Source organism: Chiloscyllium plagiosum, unplaced genomic scaffold (genome assembly GCF_037043375.1).
Source record: "Chiloscyllium plagiosum isolate Xiang-an unplaced genomic scaffold, Cpla_swu_hap1 HiC_scaffold_2, whole genome shotgun sequence".
Taxonomy (NCBI): domain Eukaryota; kingdom Metazoa; phylum Chordata; class Chondrichthyes; order Orectolobiformes; family Hemiscylliidae; genus Chiloscyllium; species Chiloscyllium plagiosum.
Window position 1 is genome coordinate 134,178,485 of NW_028270140.1, and position 25,690 is coordinate 134,204,174.

Sequence of the window (25,690 nt, forward strand, 5' to 3'; positions counted from 1 at the left end):
CTCTCAGAACGTCATGAATCTTTGACACTTTGTGCCACAGGAACAATGGAGCCTGAGTCATTGCATATACTCAAGGATGAAACAGATGGATTTCTAAACCAAAAGTGAGTGAAGAGTTGATGAAGAACCATCAGTAAGGAAGAGTAAAGAGTAGGATCGGGTTAGAATCATCTCGACGAATGCTGTATTTGATTCAAATTGCCATCTTGCCTAATTATGTATCTGTTTTTGTGCTAAAACAGTAACTATAAGTGACATCTCCATTATGATTAGCTAATTCACCTGTTCTTCATTTCAGATTGTATTCATGGAACAGCATTATTGATCAAAGGGACATACTTGAAGAGATGAGAGGAGTCTAAGAAAACCATTACAAACCATGTGCAAGTATTCCTTTTCAATGTCCTTCATTGACAGTGTATGCTACATGGAATCACCATGTTTTAAAACATGAAAGAAACCATTTGGCCCACACAACTTGATTGGCAACCTGAAAATGCATTCCCTTCGTCCAATTTTTTGCCGCTTTCACAGCTAAAGCTTTCACCCTAATAAATAGATTTACTATTTTGTGAGACTCAAACTTCCATCTTTTCTGTGAGAGACTCGTACCAGTGGGGACCTTTTGGATTGATAGTCTTCTTTGATTGTAATGTCAAATGGGAGAGATGCAAGGATCCTGCAAGGGTTTCATTGCTTCCTTTAGGAAACAAAACTTTTAGAAATTTGAAAGAAATTATTCACAATGTCACCACCTGTAAAATTGCTCCAAGCATTAAAATATTTGTAAATCCTCTCTCTTGTTCTCCTTCCCAATGAACAAGATGATTACACAAGATCAGGTTTAAGAGCTCTTGGACTTGGGGGGAAGAACCATTTTTTTCTTCAGGTTCAGATTTGAATGCTGCGCTGAGATTGATTTGAATTAATCTCCCTGTGGAGTTCTATAATTGGATGCAAAGAACCTGAATGTTCCACTCTCCACATCAGCAGTTGCAAAAGCAAATATGCAAATTTTTACAAATGTATTACCATACTAGCCCATGTTCCATGGTCACATGAAAAAAAACCCCTATTGAAGTGAACAAGGACCAGTTCAAGAGCCTAAAATGGACATTTTAAAACACATTATGGATGAGAAATTAAGTTGCATAATATGGTCTTATGAAATCTTAGCTTTTTTATTTTATTATTTTAACAAAAGTATTTAGCAATAGAGAATTTCACAGCACTAAAAGAGTCCACTTAGCTGATCTTGTTCACATTGACTCTCAATTCTGCAACTTACAGATTGGCTCAAAGGTGGAGAGTTGACTTTCAGATTGGAGGCCTGTGACCAGTGGTGTGCCACAAAGGTTGGTGCTGGCTCCACTACTTTTTGTCATTTATATAAGTGACTTGAATGTGAACGTAAGAGATATGGTGAGTAAGTTTGCAGATGACATCAAAATTGGTGGCGTAGTGGACAGCAAAGAAGGTTATCTCAGAGCACAATGGGACTTTGACCAAATGGGCCAATAGACTGAGGAGTGGCAGATGGGGTTTAATTTAGATAAATGTGAGGTGCTACATTAGACAAACTTCTAATTCCAAATTATCATTGATTCCAAACTTCACCATGTGCTATGGTGGAATTAAACCTATAGCTCCAAAATATTAGCCTGGGATCTTGGATTACAAATCCAGTAACATTAAAGCTGAATGAATTATTTGGATGTATAAGAAAAGTTGCCCCCTTTGCAGTTTTAATCATGGATAGGAAATAAATGGTCAAAAACTATATCAGATGACTTGCTGTGTTAATGAAGTTACATCTAGATTTTAAAATGACTGTACTGGCATTATAATTTGACATGTAAAATACGTGTGAAGACATAAATAATTTTCTAGCTGCAAAGTGGCAGAATTTTAGGTTCCTGCTGGAGATGACTTGAGAGGCAGGAAGGTCCAAACATTGCTGCCAGAGAGTGGTGTGCTAGATTGCCGGCATTTTCCCAGCCTTGACCCATTTTCATTCTTGGCCAAGCAGGAGGTGAAAGGTAACACACCCACAAACAGCAAGTAGCATCTGAGGCCAAAGCAAGGTCAGAGTCTGTACGTTCATGAGACATTACCACCTGATCCCCAAAAAAAACAAAGATCCAATCCAATCACGCTACAAAAAGGATCATTATTGATTTTGTTTATCCACTAATCTGGAAGCTAGCTATGGTTATCTATATTGATATCATCACTTCTAAATTGAGGCATCATGGTTTTTTTTTTGTGCGCATCAAAATAAAATTAGCATGTAACCCAGCAGACTTCTGAGTATGCAACAGCGTTGAGGAATTAAATCCCTCCATGAAGCTTCCTTACTTCTTTCTGAGATACCAAAGACTGCAGTATAATTTCAGACTGAAAAGAGTCAGATGAAAGTTTAAGCTTCATAGAACTTATCTATTTTCTGTATCCAATACTTATCTTGGTAAAAGGAAACTGTTTGATAAATAATCACCTCAACTCAGTAGGTTCCCAGATTTTAATTCAATTCACAAACCTGAACTAAGACACTGGATAACGAGAAAACCTTAAACATGCTTTGTGCCAGGATGTTTGTCTCAAAAAATATTGATAATAGTTGAATGATACATTTTCTTTTTTAGTATTAATTCTGTTTCAAAATCACTTAATTAATGTGCTGAAAAGAAAGATTTTTGTACAATAAAGGCTAATTGAATTATATTCTTAAATGGATGAAGTATTGTGCCTGCCCCATTAAAATGATAATGAAGCTTGTGATTACCAAACTGCTTAGCAATTAATGTTCTATGAAGAAATAACCAATTATTCATAAAATAAATAGAACTATCTTTGGTCATCATTCATTAGTTTTGATCCCAAAAGACAACAACCATTTCATTAACTTTTTCATGACTCCTTTTGCTTTGGTGAAGGGAACTTTCATTTCCCTTTGTGTCCTGGTAAGCATTTCCCCATCCATCACAATAGCTAGAAATAGATGATCGTGTTCTTATCACAGGACTGTCAAGAAGATAAGGAGTCTTCTTTTAATGGGTGGATTTTTCTATTTTCATTTCAGCGTTCCATTGAGTAAGTTTAATTTAGTTGGCGAGAGAGATAGAAGTGACCACCACTAGGACCTTCTGCGGGTCATGTCGCTAGAACACTTTAATGCCTAGCTGCTCACTACTTCAGATGCTGCAAGCCAGTAACTGACCCTCACACTAGCCATGCAAGGTATCCTACGCTGATACTTGAGATGGGTGCATGTCTCCCTTTTTGAAAAATGACCTGGCAGAAGCATGCAACTTGCAGGTGTTCCTGAACAACAATGGCAAAGTATTAGGCTAAAGCTGACAGTAAGTCTGAGAGCAGGAATGATGATATGGTGAGGCCAGTGGTTTGTTGATGCTGCCTCGTGTGGGAGCAGTGCCAAGGAGATTGCAGCAAGCAGTGGGTGTTATCTTGAATGAAAAAAATGGAGTATGGCTGAGAAATTTGGTGAGCTGCAGACACTTACATATCAGGAATTTGATTATCTAGTTTCTGAGGAAAGATAGAAAAATCAAAAATGGTTTATAAAAAGGACAAGTCAAGATTTTAATGGGATGTAAATACATAGAAATAATGTAGTCACCACTCAGTGTTAAGATTCTGAAGTCACCCTTTAAGGCCTGAGGGGAATCTTATCTCTACATCTAGATTCTGATTTCTTTTAGTTCTTTTCTGCATTTTCTTTGCTTTCACTCCATTGCTCATGCTACAGCAGGAACATGAAAATTCAACCAGTCAATTGCGATAATTAGGAATGCATTGCTTTAAAAGGTGGAGGAAGCAGACTGTACAGTAATTTTTAAAATGGGATTGGATTTATACCTGATTCTGACCTTGTAATAGCAGAGCAGTTTGTTTGAATAGATTACTTGTTCAAAGAGTTGGCTTGGACACAATGGGATAAGTTCTGGAAAATATTAATTTAGACCCAGTTTGGGCTGCAACAGAAGAAAAATTATCAAGGAACTATTATTGCCAACACAGACAAATGAACACCAAACTTAGTCATGATGTTCCTCTGTCTGCTATTTTAGTGAGGATGTATAAATGGTCAATGCCTATGTCAAAATAGTGGACAAAAATACATCATTTAAAAGAGATAACCATTTGTCAGTTAATATGGCCAAAAACAAAGAAAGAGAGTAATTTTGTTCATAGAGAGCCATTCTAATATTGTCCATAGTGCAATTAAAGGTGTTTCATGAATTTTAGCCACTGTCACCTGTCCAAAATAATTTCCAAGCTAAAGTGCCAGACATTTTGAAACATATCTCTTTCATTGGTTAAGGTTACAATCGGATTTTACACAGCTTGAACTTAGTTATTTGAAAACTGTTAGATTTTAATTTTCAAGTTGAGTTTTTCTATATCAAATGGCCCTGGTTGTCACCAGGCCAGGATAGGAAACAACATCTGAGCTTATCTGTGGTTCCAGTTTGAAATAAAGTCTCTGAAGGCAAACATAACCTCTCTTCTGGTTCCTTAATCTGATTCTCACCAGTCATGAATCAATAACACAATATTTCTCTTAACTTTGGGTATTGGCACAAAACTGGCATCCTCACTTGCAGAAGCCATGAGGGCAGATGGTGTGGGAGATGTAAATGTGTTGGTATAACAGAAGGGTGATATCACTGAGACACTACAGGGTATCTCTACATTGAACATGACCCAGGTTACACCTGACCTCAGGATATCATCGCTGTCACTTGTTGAAAAAATATGTTTCATTGCCTGTAATTGTCTCATCTTCAATGCCTTTTGGAGGTGGTGCTGCACGTCCTATTTATCATCTTTCAGATAAGACCTGAAAAACAAACCACTGTTCTCTCTTTCAAGCAGCCATGAACATTTATGCACATCAAAGAAATGTGGACCTTGTCTTCCAGTATCTTGGCCAGCGTTTATTCAGAGGAATAACGAGACAATTAATATTTGTAGGACAGTGTTTGTGTGAATTGCCTACATCATTTCCCTATATAGAAAGAGAAGCTACACTTTCAAAGTAGTTGCTTGTTATAAATCAGTATCCAAAGTGATTTTGCTGCAACAATAAGTTCAATGCAACAAAATGTGAAGCAATTTGCTCTGCTTGTTGTTTTGTTTAGGTTTCTGATTTTTTCTTTTGGCACTACAGTGTAGAATAGTTATGAAAGCAACTTCAAAACAGTCCCATTCATTTTTAACACTCCCTGAGAAGACTCTTTAAGTATTTGATGCCAGCTTGATCTGGAATTCAAGAAATGGGCAAGGGAAATACAAGGTTGATTCCATTCCAGCCCACTGAGACTTCCAATCTCATCTCCCTTAAGCCTGATGTTGTTTTATTTAACATTCTACACAGCCTGTCCAAATAAAATCCAGCCTACCTCTGCTTTTTCTGACACCTCATGTTTCCACGTTTCCCCGGTCCCCAACGCCTCATCTTCACCATGGACATCCAGTCCTTGTACACATCGATCTGCCATGATGAAATTCTCCAAGCTCTCTGTTTCTTCCTCTCATGCCATCCCAACCAGTACCCTTCCACCCACACCCTCATTCGCCTGGCTGAACTGGTCCTCACTCTCAACAAATTCACCTTCCAAAAATCCCAGCTCCTTCAAACCAAAGGGGTAACCATGGGCACCCGCATAGGACCCAGGTTTGCCTGCCTGTTTGTCGGGTAGGTGGAACAGTCCATCATTCACAGTTATACCAACACCACCACCACCTGTTCCTCCGTGACATTGATGACTCTACTGATGCCACATTGTGCTCCCACGAGGAGGTTGAACAGTTCATCAACTTTACCAATACCTTCCACCCAGACCTCAAGTTCATCTGGAGCATCTCAGACACCTCCGTCCACTTCCTGAACCTCTCCATCACCATCTCCGGGGACTGACAAGCCACAGACATCGACTACAAGCCCACCAACTCCCAGAGCTACCTCGACTACACTTCCTCCCATCCTACCTCCTGTAAAAATGCCTTCCCTTATTCCTAATTCCTCTGCCTCCATGGCATCTGTTCCCAGCCTGACCAATTTCCATCCAGATGGCCTCCTTCCTCCACGATCGCAACTTCCCTTCCCAAGTGATTGACGATGCCCTCCAGTGCATCGCCACCCTTGAACCCCACCCCCCCACCCCCCCCCCTGCTCCTCACCTTCCACCCCACCAACCTCGGCATACAATGCATCATCCCCACCACTTCCGCCACCTCCAAATGGAGTCCCCCAAGAAAGATATATTTCCCTCCCCACCCCTATCAGTGTTCCACAGAGACCATTCCCTCCACAACTCCCTCATCAGGCCCACGCCTCCCACCAGCCCACACCCCACTTCTGGCACCTTTCCCTGCCACCGCAGGAAATGCAAAACCTGTGCCCTCACCACTCCCCTCACCTCCGTCCAAGGCCACAAGGGATCTTTCCACATCCATCAGAAATGTACCTGTTCCTCTACTAATGTCATCTACTGCATCCGTTGCACCTGGTGTGGTCTCCTTTACATCGGGGAGACAGTACACCTTCTTGCGGATCGTTTCAGAAAACATCTCTGGAACACCTGCACCCACCAACCCCACCGCCCCATGTCTGAACACTTCAACTCCCTCTCTCAGTCTTTCAAGGACATGTGGGTCCTGGGCCTCCTCCACCACCAAACTAGTACCACCCGACACCTGGAGGAAGAACGCCTCATAATCCGCCTTGGAACCCTGCAATCACGTGGGATAAATGTAGATTTCAACAGCTTCCTCATTTCCCTGCTCCCCACATTATCCCAGTCCCAAGCCTTCAACTCAGCACCGGCCTACTGACCTGTCAATCACTCCCCGCTCTGACCGATCACCTTCTCCCTCACCTTCATCCACCTATCGCTTTCTCAGTTACCTTCCCCCCAATTCCCCCTCATTTATCTCTCAGCACCTGGCCCACAAGCCTCTTTCCTGATGATTCTCCTGCTCCTCGGATGCTGCCTGACCGGTTGTGTTTTCCCAGTAACACACTCTCAATTCTGATCTCCAGAATCTGCAGTCCTCATTTTCTCCTGATCGGAAGATCTATCCAGTTAGTCCCATCCACCTGCTGTTGTCCTGAGTAAAAATAAAACATTTTCTTTTTGTTCCCAGCTGGGTTTTTTTTACCAATTATCTTAAATCCATTTCCTCTGCTCCTTCTAGTTAACATAATTTCTCATCATCTCTGTAAAAGAAAATCACCCTTCCCCCTATATATTTGAACCGTCTGTTAAATATCCTCTGAACCTTCTTTGTTTCTTTTATAAAAATCCCTATTTCTACAATGTCACTGTGTGGCTGATGTCCTTCTTCATTGGTAACATGTTGGTAATTCATTTCTACATCCGCTCCTGCATTTTGACATCCTTTCTAAAGTGTAGATACAAAACTTTATGAATGACTGTTAGCTGGGCTGTGGTTCATCAATCCTTTCAGAACGTGTGCCCAGTATCTTCCCACCACCAATGGCAGGACAGTTCAGGAGCCGGGTCCCACAAGAGCCCATTTGAATCACTGACATGCACAATTACCGACTTTGTATTTCCATGGGCATTTTGCCTCCATCAGTGGGCAGTGGGGACTGAGGCGTACCACACATGGACAATTTGTCCAGTATGTCCTGGTGGTTTCCCAGAAGACTGCAGGCCAAGGAGGAAAGTGGGTAGTTCCCCCTATTTTGTCACTCCTTGGGCTGTCCAGCAGAAACACTGCCCTCTGCCTGCAGCAACTCTCATCGCCCAGTCACCAGGCTCCCTCGCCTCAGCCCCTATGTACCTGTCTTCAAGGACACATTCATTATTCAAGTACATCCAAGGCAGTACTCACTGATGGTCATACTGCTGCTGAGGGTGCTGAACCTCTCTATAATGGCATGGCTCAGTGGTTAGTACTGCTGCTGCATAGCGCCAGGGACCTGGGTTCAAATCCTGCCTTGGGCGACTGTCTGTGTGCGTGTTCTCCCAGTGTCTGCATGGGTTTCCTTCAGGTGCTCTGGTTTCTTCCCAAAATCCAAAGATGTGTAGGTTAGGTGAATTGGCTTTGCTAAATTGCCCATAGTGCTGGATGCATTAGTCAGGGGTAAATGTTGGGTAGGGGAATGGGTCTGGGTGGGTTACTCTTTGCAGAGTTGGTGTGGACTTGTTGGGCCAAATAACCTTTACCATACTGTAGATAATCTAAAAAAAAACTGACTGCTCTTGGTTAGGAGGTGGACCATTTCCTTATTACGATGGCAGAAACATTCTGTACCATTTTACATTGACCCACTGCCTAGGGATCAAACTATTTTGTCACTCTCCTTAAAACATGACCATTCAAATTTATCCTGCTTCACTTCAGTTTTATTTTCAAAATGCGTAACTTTGTTTTTTTTACTTTATTCTTTCAAAGTCTGTCAGCATCACTGATAAGTCTGGCATTTCCTGCCCATCCCTAATTGCCCTTGAACTGAGTGGTTTGTTAGGGTCATTTCAGAGGGGAATCAGGAGTCAACTACTTTGCTGGGGGTCTGAAGTCACATGTGGGCAAGACCAGACAAACTCGGCAAAAGTCCTTCCCTGAAGGACATGAGTGAACAAGATGGGTTTCTGCAAAAAGTTATGAGAGTTTCATGGCACCACTGGTGAGACCAGTACCATATTTCAGAGTTTATTTTTTGAACGGAAATTTAATTTGGCATTTGAGCCTGCATCACTGAAACATTACTCTGAGTCTCGAAATTACTCACCCAGAGACATTACCATTACATTCACCCCATCCCCAAATTCTGTTCATGCAGAAGTTAACTAACTTATTGTTGTTCTTATGTCTGATAAGATAACAGATCAAGGAGCGTGATTTTGCTCGCAATATTTCTGAGCTCATTGTGGTTAACCCCGCATCTATTCCTATAGCAGTTATAGTTCAGTAAGCTCCACTGATTAGCTAGCTCGGCTGTAGTTTTGAATCCTTTTACAGAAGGGCTGAGAGATGGGAACACAAGCAAAATGGCACTGGAAGATACCAGATGATGTGCTCAGTGTCTTCCCACCATTTTGGTTTCTGGTCAATGGCAGGAAAGGTGTCAGTTCAGGTGTTGCCTCCCAACATATCCCCTTTGAACTACTGAGATGGACAGTTAAGGACATTGCATATGAATAACCAATGGACTTACAAAGTAAGATTTGCTTTTTATTTTAGTGCCTTTCACAAAGTTATGAAGTTTAGTCAATGTTGCAATATCTAAACACAGGAGACAACTTGTACAAAGCAAGCCTCCACAGACAGTAGTGAGATGATAACCTGTGAATGTACATTCATGAAGTTAGTTGAAGGATTAATTTCAGCCAGAAGTGTGAAGGAATTTCCTCTATTCTTAGAAATGCAGAGTCAGTAAAAGTTTCATGAAGGGGAACTCATGCCTGACAAATTTACTAGAATATTTTGAGGTGGTGACAAGCAGGGGAAGCACTGGATGGAAGATATTTGGATTTTCAACAGGTGATCAATGAGAAGTATCGAACATAATGTTACTTAATAAGCTCAGAGCTCATGACATTTAATGTAGTGTATTAGATTGGATAACATATTGGATAACTAATAGTAAACAGAGATTTGGGATGGTGAGTGGGGGATTTTCAGGACGGCAATCTGTAACTAGAGGTGTGCCATTGGGACCAGTGATGAGACATGATTAGTTACAAAATATATTAATGACCTGGATGAAGGAAGTGAATGCACTCTAACCAAATCAGTGGTTAACATAAAAATAAATGGAAAGGCAAATAGTGAGGAGAACATGAACATCCTGCAGAGGAGTATCAAGAAGTAAAAGGAATGGGCTAAATCTTGGCAGGTAGAATATAATGTGAGCAAGCTGAGGCAATGAACTTTGGTCAGAAGAATTGATGAACTGAATATTATTTAAATAGAGAAAGACTACAGAAAGCAGCAGCAAAAGGAATTTGGGTTCCTCACCATTAATTAAAATATAAAAATAAGAAAGTTGTGCTAAAACTACACAAAGCACTAGTCAGACCTCACTGTAATGAGGTCAGCCAGGTGGACTTCATAGAATATGAGTTCCCTGATTGGGGCTGTTAATCTGCTCCAATCAGGGAGTCTTGGCTGACAGATCAAAAGAAGAGTATCAGACCTTCTGTTCTGGCTGGCTCTGAGGGAGCTGGATCAGGATCAAGGACTCTCCATGTGTAATTAAAGGGTGACTTGGTGATGAGATACCAGCTTTTGTGGAGTGATTTCACCAAGAATACTGTGAACAGTTCTGGATCCCATTGCTGAGGAAAGGCATTCTGACATTGGAGGCAGTCCAGTGAAAGTTCCCTTGGCTGATTCCAGGCATGGAGGGGTTTTCTTCCAAGGAGGGTCAGAATGGGTTTGGCCTGTGCTCTACAGCGTTTCGAGAAGGAGAAACAATCTTAAGAATAAAATGTTTAGGTCATTGACAGGGTAAATACAAAACATTTGTTTCTGTTTCACAAAAATTCGAGGACAAGACGTTATAATGTTAGAAATTGTCCATTTAAAGAGATCCAAGTGAATGCTTTCTCTCAGAGGGGAATTCTTTATCACAGAGGGCTGGGGATTTAAGGCTGGGATGGGCAGCTTTTAATCAGTAAAAGAATTAAGGGTTGTGGGGAAAAGGTAGGAACACATTTCATGGTGCAGCTGACACGATGGGTCGAATGACCTATTCCTGCTCCTGTATCTTATAGTCACTTGTTCTTCGAATAGAATATGGAATCTTTTACTTCTCTTTGAGAGGGTAGGTGGGGCCTTAGTTTACTCAGTCCAAAAAACAGAATCTCTATTCTGTCAGCACTCTCCATCAGGATAGCACTGAAATGTCAACAAAGACTACATAGTCACTCCTGACAGTCAGACCAAATCCAGTCATCACCTGGTACATAATGTTAATGTTCTGGTAATGCAGAGCCAAGGATTATGTACCCAGAAACAGGAGTTCATGTCCCAGCAGAGGAAAGTGGGAATTTGAAATGAGTTTGTATAAAGATTTTGAAATAAAAATGTGGCTGTGATGCAATTGGAGTGTCCGAAAAACACAAGTGGTTCAGAAATATCCTTTAGAAATGATAACCTGCTGCCATTATCCAGTTTAATTTCAGGATTAATACCAGTATAATTAACTTGATAGCCTTCTGACATGGCCATGGAAAACATTATTTTGTACTAAACTGACACTTAACATTCACTTGATGTTCTACTCTACAGTCATCATTCTACCTGTGACAAGCATTTATCACCTCTATTTCCGACTCTAGATCTGAGTGATTCATCAGAATTAGCATTTACATCTCTGCACCAACCATATTTATAGGCCTGATATCCTTCTTTCCAGCTCATGAGACCACACCTGGAGAAATGCATACAATTCTAACCTTACTTGAGGAGGGATCCATTTGCATTGCAGACAGTTCAGATGACGTTAAGCAGCTTGATTTCAGAAATGAGGGGTTTGTCTCACAAAGAGATATTGACCATTTTAGGCCTGTAGCCTCCAGAGATTTTATGAATGAAAGGAGATCTAATTGATGCATTTAATACATTAGAGGGGATTGACAACAGATGTGGAAAGGATGTTGCCTCATGTGGGACAATCTGGAACGAGAAGTCATAGGTAAAGGTTAAGGAGGAAATGTACAGATGTTTAATTAGTAATTGGTTGAAGGGTTATGGAGCAGGCAGGAAAGTGGAATTAAGGCCAAAATGAGGTCAGTCATGATTGTGTCAAATGGCAGGGCAAGCTTGGAGGACTGCATATCTACTTCTGCTCCAAGCTCTTATTTCTAAACACTTGCATGAAAAGTGATTCAGCTTCTTGCATTTAGCACACTGCTTTCCCCAAGCTTGACACACTCTCTTTTCTTAGTGTGGTGTCCTCCACAAGATCTCATTCTGTGTTCTGGCCTTGACCTTTCTTGTCAGCCCTTCTGCAAATACTTCCCTGCTTCTTCCATGCCAACACTCTCGTGAGGCCTGGATTGATTCTCAGTATTTATGACACTGCTGGAAAAATTAGCTGACCTCCTGGATTGGTGCCTCCACAGCAGTTTGACTGATTTACCTGTCATTCCCAACTGGTTGGACTTGAACTGTGTAGGACTGACTGTGCACCCGCCCATGGATTAGCAACACTCCAAACTGTGGCAGGACCAAGTGCCTAACTGACAGCAGCCAACCCCTGGGCTAGAACTGGTAAAACACCTTGTTTGACCAAAGCAGCACCCCAGAACTGTCCAAAATCCTCCTTCACTTGGTGTACTGTAATGACTCATCCATTTTGACTTTCAGACACAGCCATTTTGTTGAATACATGCAGTGTTGCATAAGCAGCTGGCACATGATGTATGTGAGGCATTGATATGGTATGGAACCATTGACCAATCAGTGCTCCAAACCGTGACAAGCTGCCTGCAGCTCCCTCTATGTGAAAAGCCACAGAGGCCAGCAACCATCCAAGCAAGCACAAAGCGAGTGAGACCGAAGCAATGAATCTAAGAGCTCAAAGCATCTTGTGCCGATGGTTGAGATGCATGATTGTCCTCATCTGTATTGTGACCTGGGGAAAGCATTGCCATTCTAAGTTGTCCCTGAGCTCCAAGGTAAAGCGTTGAAGAGATGAAGTGAAGTGAGTGTTAATCTGAGATCAGGAATGATGATATGGTGAGGCAGGTAGTTTATATATTCCAACTTGCGGAGGTGAAGGGGAGGAAAAGGACCATGTCTGTGGAATATGCAGGGATATTGTGATGAAGCCAGAGTCAGCGGGAAGGACCAGAGAAGCAATGGTGAGCTGTTTCCACCAGGTAACTTCCGTGTCAGAGACTGGCGCTGTCTCATTTCTTGGGGAAGGAGAGGGGAATTGGAAGCTCCTGTGGTAAGAGCAGGTTTGTGCCATTAATGAGATGCCAATGCTTGAAAATAAAGGGGTCACTGCTCATTAGAGAACTTTTCAAGTCATCATTTCAATCTTAACTGTAAATTGGGAAATGTTTTCCTTTATATTAAGATTCTGATTTTTTTTCTTCATTCTCTCATTCTGGCCAACACCCACAGTGATCAAGAGAGCAGAAGAATTCACCATATGTTTCATCTGGAGGTTTTTATTGGTTACATCTCCTGAATTGTAGTCTTTGCAGTTCAGGTCACATCACTATATCATGTTACTGTACTTACAAATGAATTTCTTCAAACAGAATTAACCTCATGTGGAAGTCTCTTCACCCAACAGATTGTTGACGTTATCACACACACAACTCATGACCAAATGCTGTCCAACAGTTAGGTTTGCCTGAAAGGATATTTCCATTTGTTGGTGAAACCGATAACAAAGGAGACAGTTTAATAATGAGGTCTCCATTTAACATGGCGATGGAGAATTTTTTTTCATCAGATGGTTGTATCTGGAATTTTCTTCCAAAGTTACGAGTGGAGACAATGTTATTGACATTTTGTACGGGAGAGTTAGATAGATTCTTTACTAAAAAGGGAGCCAAAGAGTATGGGATTAGATTAGATTAGATTCCCTACAGTGTGGAAACAGGCCATTTGGCCCAACATGTCCACACCAACCCTCCCAAGAATAACTTACCCAGGCCCATTTCCCTCCGACTAATGCATCTAATACTATGGGCAGTTTATCAAGGCCAATTCACCTGATCTGTACTTCTTTGGATTGTGGGATGTTAGGCAGCAAAGCATGAGTTGAGGACATAATTAGTTTTTTTTATTCATTCACAGGATGAGGATTGGCTAGGTCAGCATTTATTGCCCATCTCCAATTGCCTAAAGGACAGCTAAGAGTCAACCATATTGCGTTAGAATTGTATGTAGGCCAGACCAGGTAAAGATGGCATTAACCTTCCCGAAAGAACATTAACAAATCAATTGGGCTTTTCACCTATGATTGATTTGTCATCATTAAACTCTTAACTTTAGATTTTTATTCAGTTCAAGTTCCACCATCTACCATGGTGGGATTTGAACCTAGGTCCCCTGGGATCAGTCCAATGATAACACCACATGCCCATTACCTTCTCATGACCTTGTTGAATGACAGAGACTGTCATGCGTGTACGTTCATATTAAATTTCTACTTTACCAGGAATTTATATATCCCCAGAATACATTTTTGAAATGTTTCCAATTTGACTTCACATCTATATTATTCCCCAGATTCCAGCAGATTATGTCAAAATCAGCAAAAATGCACTTTTTGAATTAGTTTTTCAATGAATATTTGCCAAGAGGCATACATGTCTTAGCATGGCATTGAACATGTAGACAAATAGTCTCATACCATTTCTTATCATGCTTCAACTTTTTCAGAAATGTAGAAATTTATCACACAGAAATAGATCATTTCACCTGCTACCTCTGTGCTGAGTCTCAAAACACCAGCCGCTGAGGTCTATTTTCTGCCCTTTCCCAACACCCTTCACTGCTAAGTATATTCATTTTGGTGTTTAGTCCAGTCAGCAAAAGGAATACCAGTCATTGTTTACATGAGAACACAAGGAAAATTCACTTCTTTGATTCACATCAGGAGAAAGGTTGATTAAGTCAGTATGGATTTTCAATTGAATCAAATGTTCCTTCGAATTTCAAGTTGTTTGCTGATCTTAATCAATTATCATAATTAGACCTTTATTGGAAACAGTGGTACTGATTTTCCGATTGGTAGATTGTTTTTTTTTCGACAGTGTACATGGGAGTTCCACACCAAGGCCCTGTTAACTCCCAGTGCAACAAACTCAAAGGGAACTCTCTGGAAAGATGAAGATTCCACTGGGCAAATGCCCTACATCTAGAACCTTCTGAATGTATCCATTTAAATTGGCGAATACTGATGGTAACTCAAGAATAAATAGATCTTTAAAAACATAATCTAATTCATGAGCAACTATTAAAATGACCTTTCCATTTTGCACACTCAGACTATATCTACCCTCGACCCCTAATGCCCACAAACCTGACATGACACCCATCTCTCCACCTGTGAACTGACATCCCTTTACTACCAGGCCCGATACATGTCCTCTGCCCACTGATGCACCCTTGCCAATGGAAATGACACTCCATCCCAACAGCCAACAATCTCCCCTTTCCTTCTGGGACCTGACATCCCCTTGATACTGGGCCTAACACCTGCCCTCTCCTCACAAGACCTGACAAACTTGCATCAAGATTAGAGTGGTGCTGGAAAAGCACAGCAGGTCAGGCATCATCTGGGAAGCAGGAAAATCGATGTTTCGGGCAAAAGCCCTTCATTAGGAATGACAAACTTGCCCCTATCGCCAGACCCAGTACAATCAGGGACTACATACTCGCGGCCATGCCCAGGACGTGACAAACTCAATCCCTTCCCAAAGCATGCCCCCACATCTGATCCCTTTTCTATCTTCCAATCTGGCACCCATACACCAGGCACCTGAACTGGACTAAGGCATTCCATCCCCTACCCGATGTACCTGATACTGAGGCACCCTACCTTGTGGCATTTTAAACATTCACTCACACTGTGTCCTTATCCATTCACAAGTGTTGTCCAAGTGGCTGCCTGTGATGTTGGCTATTTAAATAATAGAATGCAGTAATTACTGCTTTTAAAAAGGGGAGGTGGTATGATTTCCCTTGACTCTCCTGTACTGGCACATATTTCTGAATGAGGCATGATTAGAAACTCCAGTCCAAAATGTGGAACTCTTTGATAACATAAAGGCCAGAAGACCATAAGATATAGGAGTAGAATTAAGCCATTCAGTCCACTGAGTCTGCTCCACCATTCTATCATGGGTGGTATGTTCCTCAACCCCATTCTCCTACTCGTGATCCCCTCATCAATTAAGAACCTATCGATCTCTTTCTTAAATACACTCAATGACTAGGCTTCCACAGCCCTCTGCAGCATTGATTTCCACAGATTCACCACCCTCTGGCTGAAGAAATTCCTCCTTAACTCAGTTTTCAAGGGGCATCCCTTCATTCTGAGGTTATGCCCTCATGTCCTAGTCTCTCCTACTAGTGGAAACATCTTCTCCACATCCACTTTATCCAAGTATCTCAGTATTCTGTAAGTGTAAGAATTCGTCCTCATCCTTCCAAATTCCATCAAGAATAGACGCAGAGTCCTCAACCACTCTTCATATGACAAGCACTTCATCCCCGGGGTCATTCCTGTAAACCTCCTCTGGAGCCCCACCAACTCAAGCACATTCTTCCCTCAATAGGGGGCCCAAAACTTCTGACAATATTCCAAACGCAGTCTGACCACAGCTTTGTACAGCCTCAGCCGTTCACCTCTTCTGTTGTATTCTAGCCCTCTCAAAATGAATACAGACATTGCTTTTGCGTTCCTATATGCCAACTGAGCCTTCATAGAGTCATAGAGATGTACAGCGTGGAAACAGACCCTTCGGTCCAACCTGTCCATGCCAATCAGATATCCCAACCCAATCTAGTCCCACCTGCCAGCACCCGACCCATATCCCTCCAAACCCTGGAAAAAAGCAAGTTACTGCGGATGCTGGAATCTGAAACCAAAAGAGAAAATGCTGGAAAATCTCAGCAGGTCTGGCAGCATGTGTAAGGAGAGAAAGGAGCTGACATTTTGAGTCTAACTGACCCTTTGTCAAAGCTTGTCAAAAGGTGAGCTTTGACAAAGGGTCAGTCAGACTCGAAACGTCAGCTCTTTTCTCTCCTTACAGATGCTGCCAGACCTGCTGAGATTTTCCAGCATTATCTCTTTTGGTTTCCCTCAAAACCTTCCTATTTATATACCCATCCAAATGCCTTTTAAATGTTGCAATTGTACCGGCCTCCACCATTTCCTCTGGCAGCTCATTCCATACATGTACCACCCTCTGCGTGAAAACGTTGCTCCTTAGGTCTCTTTTATATCTTTCCCCTCTCATCCTAAACCTATGCCCTCTCGTTCTGGACTCCCCCACCCCAGGGAAAAGACTTTGTCAATTTATCCTATCCATGCCCCTCATAATTTTGTAAACCTCTATGAGGTCACCCCTCAGCCTCCGATGCTCCAGAGAAAACAGCCCCAGCCTGTTCAGCCTCTCCCTATAGCTCAAATCCTCCAACCCTGGCAACATCATTGTAAATCTTTTCTGAATCCTTTCAAGTTTCACAGCATCATTCCAATAGAAAGGAGACCAGAATTGCATGCAATATTCCAACAGTGGCCTAACCAATGTCCTGTACAGCCGCAACATGACCTCCCAACCCCTGTACTCAATACTCTGACCAATAAAGGAAAGCATACCAAATGCCTTCTTCACTATCCTATCTACCTGCAACTCCACTTTCAAGGAGCTATTAACCTGCACTCCAAGGTCTCTTTGTTCAGCAACACTCCATAGGACCTTAACATTAAGTGTATAATTCCTGCTAAGATTTGCTTTCCCAAAATGCAGCACCTCGTATTTATCTGAATTGAACTCCATCTGTCACTTCTCAGCCCATTGGTCCATCTGGTCAAGACCCTGTTGTAATCTGAGGTAACCCTGTCAACTACACCTCCAATTTGGGTGTCATCTGCAAACTTACTAACTGTACCTCTTGTGCTCGCATTCAGATCATTTATGGAAATGACAAAAAGTAGAGGACCCAGCACCGATCCTTGTGGCACTCCACTGGTCACAGGCCTGCAGTCTGAAAAACAGCCCTCCACCACCACCCTCTGTCTTCTACTTTTGAGCCAGTTTTGTATCCAAATGGCTAGTTCTCCTTGTATTCCATGAGATCTAACCTTGCTAATCAGTCTCCCATGGGGAACCTTGTCGAATGCCTTCCTGAAGTCCATGTAGATCACATCTACCGCTCTGCCCTCATCAATCCTCTTTGTTACCTCTTCAAAAAACTCAATCAAGTTTGTGAGACATGATTTCCCACGCACAAAGCCAGTTCTAATCAGTCCTTGCCTTTCCAAATACATGTACATCCTGTCCCTTAGGATTCCCTCCAACAACTTGCATACCACCGACGTCAGGCTCACCGGTCTATAGTTCCCTGGCTTGTCCTTACCATCCTTCTTAAACAGTGGCACCAGGTTTGCCAACCTCCAGTTTTCCAGCACTTCACCTGTGACTCTCGATGATACAAATATCTCAGCAAGAGGTCCAGCAATCACTTCTCTAGCTTCCCACAGAGTTCTCAGGTACACCTGATCAGGTCCTGGGGATTTATTGACCTTTACTCATTTCAAGACATAATGGTAGCCTTAAGAGAAACCTGAATTTGGACCCCCAAGTCATGGAACCCCTGCAATGCAGAAAGAGTGAAGAAGAGTGAAATGAAAAAAAAAAGAAGTGAGAAAATAGAGCGATTTCTTGTGCTTTCAGGTGAGAGCAAACATATCCGAGGCCACCATTTTGAAGATGATAAGGGGAATGTTATCCCATTGTTTTGGCCCATACTTATCCTTCTTTCAGAAATATTAAAACAGACATATGTGAGTATTACAACATATCTTGTACACATCTGCTATCATTTCTATATAGTACAATTAAGGACTACCTTTTTAAAATAGTTGGCTATGAAGCATCTAAAGGTATCTAAAATTGTGAAAGACTCACAAGAAATGAGAGTTTGATTGTGTCAAGCTTTTGATTAATTTTCTGTATCTATCTGAAATTATATTGGGACTTCGGGCCTCATTTTAATCTTACATTTGGCTGAAGGGTCCAGAGATGTGGTAGTTAAATTCACCAATGACACCAAGCAGGGTAGCAAAGTAAGTTGTCAACAGGAGGCATGTAGTCTTGAAGTGATATTGACAAATTCAGACAGTGGACAAAAATCTGGCAGATTGAGTATAACACAGATAAATGTGAGCTTGTCTATTTTGGCAGGAAGAATAGAAAAGCAGCATATCATTTAAATTGAGAGAGATTGTAGAACTCAGCAGTTCAGAGAGATCTGGAGACCCTAGTAGATAGCTAGCATGCAGGTACAACAGAAAGGTACATTGTGTACATTGGTGTACATTGCAATGGAAATGGAATATAAAAGGAGGGACATTTTATTGCAACAACACAGAGTATAGAATTTTTGACTTCTTAATTGTAAAACAGATGTAACGTCTTTCAGAACAGTTCAAAGAAGGTTCACTTAACTCATTCCTGGAGTTTACCTTATGATGAAAAAACAAGATTAGGACATATTCATTGGAGTATATGAAGTGATCTTATTGAAACTTAAGATCTTGAAGGGACTGGATAAGGTGGCTACTTGGTGGATGCTTCTTCTTGTGAAGTAAACTAAAACAAGGGGACATGGTTTAAGAATGAGAGGTGTCTCTTTTAAGACAGAGAAAAGGCTGAATATTTTCTCTTAGACATCATTGGAATGTAGAATTATCTTTTCTGGAAGATAGTTGGGTTCATTTTACATTTAAAACTGAGTTAGATGCTGATGAACAAAGACATCAAATGATATTCAATGCAGACATGAAAGTGGAATTGAAATCACAACCCAACCTTTTGGAATTACAGGCTCAATGGGTCAATTAGAGTCATAGAGTCATAGAGTCATAGAGATGTACAGCATGGAAACAGACCCTTCAGTCCAACCCATCCATGCTGACCAGATATCCCAACTTGGGCTACTCCTGCTCCCAAGTTCAATGTTTCTTTGTCCTATGTTCCCCAGTTTAACAACATATTGTTCTCAAATGAATGCACATTCAAATTTGTGGTCTTAAAAATTTGAAATGTCTCCTCTTTGAACTAGCTCACAACAATACTGTGTCCATAATTGAAAAATACAGCAAACCATAAGACCATAACATATAGGAGTAGAATTAGGCCATTCAACCATCAAGTCTGCTCTGTCATTCGATCATTGCTGATACGTTTCTCAATCTCGTTCTCGTGCCTTCTTCCTGTAACCACTTCATCCTCTTATCATTCAAGAACTATCTTTCTCTGTCTTAAATACACTCAGTGACTTGCTCTCAACGGCCTTCTGTGGCAATGAGTTCCACGGATAACTGCCCTCTGGCTGAAGAAATTCCTCTGATCTCATTTGTAAGCCACTATGGTGGATGTTTTTTTTATGACTCTTGGACATGATAACTGAACCTGAATAAATCTGCAACAAAGAACAAGACCACTCAAAATCATTTATTTTGTCAAAAATAAAGAGAAGCAGTTCAACCAGAATATTGTTTCCTGTTTGCTTGCAAGCAGTCCTGTATCTACTTTCACATTCAGTTCACTCACATACTTTATAACTGTTCCATGGATAATAACTTGCTGCATGAGATTAGTGGAGTTATTCTGAGGCAAGAATTCATTGCAGGAATAAAGACTGAATGTTATCTTTTGTCTGAAACACCGATTTTCCCTGTATAATAAACAATTCTCTGCATAACATTCTTATCCGAACAACAGACCCAGCTGTGTCTGCATCCATCTTGTAATGAATACAGTGGACATCCTCTCAACAGATAGATGACCACCCAGTCACAGAATCACACACAATAGTGAATGCATCAGGCACAAGAGTGACTTGCAGCAGACTGTGGACCTAAAATTTCATAGGCAGAAGTTTCATCCATTATGAATCCAACTGGGGAAAAGGCAGGAGATTGACATGAGATGAGAGAATCAGTGCAGGCACAATGGAGGTGGCCTCCTTTTGTGCTGTAATAATTCTATGATTCTGTGAATACTGGGCTTCAGGTAATAAGAATGCAAGATGGGTTGCCACCTGGGGCTATCCAGGAATCACCAGTAGCTCACCAATGAAGAAGATTTTATTTGAGCTTATTGCTCTGTAGAAAGAGGCAGAAGCTATCAGGAGAGATGTCTGGAAGACAGCTACAGGTTAGTGGGGATCTAGATCAGGGATCTGAAGAATAATCTGAGTGTATGAGATGTGACAACCACCAACATTACCACAGTGAAGCTGCTCCCAACTTGGTTTTTAGTGTTTGTTTTTAAAAACACGTGTATCTGCAGTGATTCCAATGAGTTCAGCCAGCTGGATCTCATAAAATATGAGTTTCCTGATTGGACTGGGTTCGCACCCTCAATCTGGAAGCCTTAGTTGACAGATCGACAGAAGAGTGTCTCCCACACCTGCACAGCCACAACACGGGTGCTGGGGAAAATATAAGCATTATCGCAGTTAGGCAGTAGTGTGGGGGAAAAAGGGGGAAAAAAGAAATGAAAAGAAAAGTAAAGAAAGAGGAATGTCGGAGATTCTGGCACTCCACTAGCTGACTCTGAAGAGGCAGTACAAGAGTCAAGGACCGTTCACATGTGAATAAAGGCTGACTTGGTGACGGGATATCAGCCTCTGTGGGGCTATTTCAGTGGCGACAAATATCAAGCACGTTCCTGAAGAAACTCGCTCACAACAGTGGACTTTGAGTTAGGGGTAAACATTTCTTCCATCATAGAGTAAGTGAGGACTGCAGATGCTGGCGAGTCAGTTGAAAAGTGTGGCACTGGAAAAGCACAGCAGGTCAGGCAACATCCAAGGAGCAGGAGAGTCGACATTTCAGGCATCATCATGAATGTGGAGGGGAAGAGGGCTGAGAGATCAATAGGAGGGTGGTGATGGGTGCTAGGAAGGTGATAGGTGGATGCAGGTGGCACCTCCAATCCCCCTATTTATCTCTTAGACCCTTTCCCCTTCCACATTCCTGATGAAGGGCTTATGCCTGAAATGTTGACTCTACTACTCCTCGGATGCTGCCTGATGTGTTGTGCTTTTCCAGCGCCGCACATTTCTTACATCATACCTTTGTTTGGGAAGCTTAACTTGTTCGATTCTACTGTTGGTGACTGGGCCCAGCATCTGGAAAGAATGTGTCATTTTTTTCCAGGCAACAGCATTGTGCCAGACAAAAAGCAACAAATAATTTTCTTGACAACCTATGGAGGCAAAACTTTTTCGATTATTAACTTTCCCTGCAGCACCAGATGTTAAAACCTTTCAAGAATTGATGGACATAGTTAAGGAATATTACAACCCCAAGCCTTCTCTAATTCTGAGATGGTCTCATTTTTACTTGTCAATTTGAGAACCAGGTGAGTCCATATGGGAATTTTTAACTAATTTAAGGCAACTGGCAGAGGCATACGATTTTGGTTTAACCCTTAATGAGATCCTGAGACACCATTTGGTGTATGGGATTCATGATGTAACTATGCAGAAACGCCTACTAGCTGAGGTCCTGCTGGATTTCAAACAGGCACTGCAACTGGCTTCATCATTGGAAAATTTGGTAAGTGGAGCATATGAGTTACAGAGTATTCTAGTCGAAGTGGACACACCCTCACCAGTCTGACTGGGCTTGAGGAACACCACTTGAGTGCAGGCTTTTGCATAGCCTCACTCAAGACATACCTTGAACGGAAGGGACCCACGGTGGGCCGTACCAAAACCCCAAAATAAAGGCAAGCCTCCTCGGCCAAATGTTTAAAATTTCCTTCAGGATGGCAAACCATTGTTGTTGTTGCTCGTATGCAGACTTGAGACAGCAAAAGAGTCCCACTCAACCTAACTTGAGTAAGAGAACTCAGAGGCCAATATCCAGGAGAGTGCACACTTTGTAAAGTCCACCTACCTCTGGTTTGGAACAGTTAAATTGCTTCACAACATCCAAATTAGAATCTAATCAAAATAAACAATGGATTAAATAGTCATCTGGTTCTCTTGGAGGTCAATACTGGCACGGCTGTTTCAGTGAATGTCGAACCAGTTTTAAACAAAATTTGCTCTAGACTTCAAACTTTAATTTTATGCAAGCTCTCAGCTAGGCTGAGTACCTATACTGGGAAACATTTACAGATTTAGGGTACAACTTCAGTTCCAGGCTCCTTTGAAAAGCAGTTGGTTCAGTTACCAGTGAAAGCAGTGAAAGGCTTGGGCCCACGCTTGATGGGGTGAAATTGTTTGTGAGAGATTCACTTAGACACGGTCAATATTTTTAGTTAGAAAATGGTTGCCTGAATGAAGTCCTAATTAAATACCCAGAGTTCTTCCAGAAAGGTGTAAGGACTATCAGAGAAGCCAAGGCCACCTTGCATGTTGACCATGAAGCAATTCTGTGATTCTGCAGGGTCTGTGCAGTGCCATTCACCTTATGGGCAAAACTATTCACCTTAGGGGACGAAATCAGGCAGCTGGAAAGTGAAGGAATTATCAAACTAGACTAACCTGCGGAGTGGACAGCACTGGTAATACTGAGTTTTGAAGCCTGATGGTGTTGGTTTGTCTTTGTGTGAAAGTTAAACAAGCAGTCAACCATTTATCTCAGCTGGATAAATACCCAATCCCTCAGACAGATGATTTACAGGTCGTTCTGCTATAACACCAGTTTCTTACATGCAAATTTGCTGTATCGTGATTGACAAATTGGGGACGTTGCTTCTCAAGTGTGAACTTTTAAAACGTGTGTTGGTTGTAACACAACTACATTACCAACACTTTAAGTGCTGTTTCTAAAGTGCAATCTTTCTATAACACGGAATTGCACAAGAACGCATCCATCAAAAATGATTCAACCTTGAAAATGGTCATACAGACAAGTCATAGCTTTCAGTGAAATAAAGAAGAAGCTATTATCCTGTAAGATATTGTACATTATGATCCTAAGGAAGATCTAGCATTGACATGCGATGCATCCCTGTATGCCATTGGGGTGATATTAGTTCATCGGTGGCATGATGGAGAGGAATGCTCAATAGTGTATGCATCTAGGACTTTGGCTAATGCAGTGTCTAAATATGCCCAGGGAGAGAAAGAAGAATTGGTGACCATATTTGGAGTCAGAAAATTCTACCAAAATATTTATGTCCGTAAATTTGTGATAATCATGGACCACAAACCCCAACGTGGTCTGCACAAAGAAGAGAAGTCAGTGCCACCCACAGCTTGGGGTTGGACTCAGCGGTGGAGTCTAATGCTTCATGCTTATAATTACAAGTTAGAACACTGTCCAGGCAGTTGAGTAGCAAATATGGTTGCACTGAACTGCCTCCCACTGGTACAAACACTGATGGTGGTACCCCCAGTGGAAGAGTCTGTCATGATATTAAATTTTCTGGCTTGGCTGTCAATATCATACTTTGGATGCAGAAAGATCCAGTTCTTTCAAAAATTAAACTATTGGTGGTGACAGGGGAAATCAAACGGCCATCACAACTAGAATTAAAGGCTTTTTGGACCTGGAGCTCACAGTACAGGTTGGCATATTTCACAGGGAGCAAGAATGATTGATTGTCCTGAGCAAGGTTCTCTGCCAAATACTGGCTGAACTCCATCAGGGCCATCCAGGGGTCTCCAATCCCTGCAGCCAGGCTTGAATGGAGGTATAGCCACATTTCTGGGGCAATGCCCAGAGTGCCAACAAGGACAAATATTATGTCAGCAGCTATCTCATAACTGTGGGAGCGACTGGGTAAAACTTGGGCTCAGTTGCAGGTCATCTCATGGGGTCAATATTTTTCATCATTGCAGATGTCCATCCAAAGTGATTGGATGTGCATAGGGTAGATCAGTGAAACATGGGTACGATGACAGAAAAACTGCTTGCTTTTGTTTTTCAATACATGGTCTCCCGGAAGTGTTGGTCACAGATAATGGATCATTGTTTACCAGCCGGGAGTTTGGGTATTTCCTAAAATGAATGGAATTCGATAAATAAGGACATCTTCATACCATCCATCTTCCAATGGCCTGGCAGAAAGAGCAGTTCAAATTTTGAAGGCTGAATTGAAGAAACAGCCTCCAGCCTCACAAGATATCAAACTGTCCCAGTTTTTATTTGATTGATTACCCCTCATGCAACTACAGGGACAGCACTGGCAGTGATACGGATGGGTAGAAGACTCTGCATCAGGTTATGTTTGAACTTCCTGGGTCATGGTTGGGGGGTGTGAAACAGCACCAGGAATGCCATTGCCAGACACAAGATTCCGCCAGACAAGAGAAACAAGTTAACACAGCGGACGATGTTTGATGCAAGGATCATGGAAATTGACCTGCACAGGCAAGAGGAATGGGGTTAAGGCCAGTGCCATTTAAAGTTCAGGTAGGTGCGACAGTCATGAAAAAGCCATAAGTTCACAAACGTACAGGAGCAAAACGTGCCCTACCCCTCAGAACAGTCAGAAAGGTGCTGGAACCTTATTATCTCTCTGTCAAGTGTTGACCAGACTTCCGACTCTGAAATGGTCATGATGGAAATAGCTGCTTTGCTGCTGGAAGGAAAAATAAACATTTTACCGAGGTGGTCCTGGTGCAAGAGGCAAGCACCCATGAGTTACAGGCTGCCCAAATCAGACACCAAGCTGGAGGAACCTGACCCAGTGCTAAATGCCCCAGGAGGCTCTCCAAAACCCTGTGTCCTTGCACTCCGAGGGGGAGGGATGTAGTGGTTGTAACGATGGACCTTGTAGAATATGAGTTCCCTGATTGGGTCTGTTAATTTGGCCCAATCAGGGACCCCTGGCTGACAAATAAAAAGAGGCATGTCAGAGATTCTTGCACTCTGATAGCTCACTTTGAAAAGGCAGTATGAGAGTCAAGGACTGCTCATATGTCAATAAAGGGTGCCTTGGTGACAGGATACTGGCCTCTG

General features: G+C 42.0%; 1 protein-coding gene across 1 annotated transcript in view; it reads right to left on the reverse strand.

The window, feature by feature from the left end:
* Window positions 1–25,690, reverse strand: part of LOC122557375 (teneurin-3) — a 2,678,940-nt gene that overhangs the window by 2,525,911 nt on the left and 127,339 nt on the right. The window lies entirely within an intron of this gene.